We start from the raw sequence: 1,391 nt of genomic DNA, 5'->3' as shown, positions 1-1,391 counted from the left end.
CTGTCAGAGCAAGACACACAGGAGACATGGGCTCAATCCCTGGGTCGGGAAGATCCCTTAGAGGAGGAAATCTCCACCCATTCCACTATTCTTGTCTGGGAAATTTCATGGACAAAGGACAAAGGACCCTACAATCAAAAGGGCTGCAAAGAGTTGGACATGACTAAGCATGCACACACGCACACCCACATTCTCAAGAAGTTCAGAGTCTAAGTAAAGAAAAAAATATCATATTTCATCAATTTTGATATGCATATGGATTCACAGTTTTAATATCTGAGATAATGATCTTATTAACACTGTTTTCAAATTGCAGGCATGATGTGGCCATCATGTCATGTCTATCAGTGCCTATGTGATCATGAATTTGGCTATGGTTCTTCATCTGGTCATCACTTCCAGTTCTAAATCATTCTAAAAGCCTTTTTTTTTTTTTTTTAAGACTGATTGCACTGCACATGCTCTTGGCACTCAAGATCTTTGTTGCCTCATCTGTGCTCTCAGTTGCAGCGTGCAGGATCTAGCTCCCTGTTGCTATTGTTTAGTCACTAAGTCATATCCAACTCTTGTGACCCTATGGACTGTATCCCACCGGGTTCCTCTCTTCATGGGATTTCTAGGCAAGAATACTGGAGTGGATTGTCATCTCCTTCTTCAGGGAATCTTCTCGACCTAGGAACTGAACCCTCGTCTCCTGCATTGGCAGACGAATTCTTTACCACCAAGGCCCCAGGGAAGCCTAGCTCCCTGACTAGGAATCAAACCCAGGCTCCCTGCATTAGAAGCACAGAGTCTTAACCACTGGACCACCAGGGAGTTCCCTAAAGGTTTCTTTTGATAAGTATAAAATAAGACTTCTAAGTGACAAGAAAGCATGCCACCCTAGTTTAATTGTCAGAGTTTTTCTTTGGCAGGAATATATGAGATAAAGTGCAATTTACTAATCGTCTCAGTTTCCATGGAATATGGCACTTAAAATTTAAAAATGGCTTCTATGTATGAAATTCTAAGTGTAATGGGACTGTAAAGGAAGAAATTGTGGGGTGAAGAAAATCTGGAATTTTTTTGTTGAAAAGAACCGAAAAGTGGTTTTACTACCTGTACATGAAGCTCTCCATAAATCATCCGTAATGTGACACCCCCCCCCACCATATGCCATCATTATTTACATATTTGGGACAAAAGCTTTTAAGAAGTTAGCATGTTTTTCAGTGTCCACACACTGCATTAGCATAATCCAGTTAAAGCTGTTGAAATGTAGCAGAATCCATACTGCTTGTGTTGTTTTGGGTACACACTGAAAGATATTTCTCCCCCAAGAAGTGTTTTTTTAATAATTTTATTTATTTATTTAGGCTGTGCTGGGTCTTCACTGCACACGGTTTTTTTTT

General features: G+C 40.3%; 1 non-coding gene across 1 annotated transcript; it reads right to left on the bottom strand.

Annotated features, from left to right (window-relative positions):
- Nucleotides 1-743: 743 nt before the first annotated feature.
- Nucleotides 744-816, bottom strand: TRNAR-UCU (transfer RNA arginine (anticodon UCU)). Its single transcript has one exon. It is a non-coding gene; the product is annotated as a tRNA-Arg (tRNA).
- Between the last annotated feature and the right edge of the window lie 575 nt (nucleotides 817-1,391).

Source organism: Bos javanicus, chromosome 11 (genome assembly GCF_032452875.1).
Source record: "Bos javanicus breed banteng chromosome 11, ARS-OSU_banteng_1.0, whole genome shotgun sequence".
Taxonomy (NCBI): Eukaryota; Metazoa; Chordata; class Mammalia; order Artiodactyla; family Bovidae; genus Bos; species Bos javanicus.
This window is presented reverse-complemented; position numbering and strand designations above follow the sequence as displayed.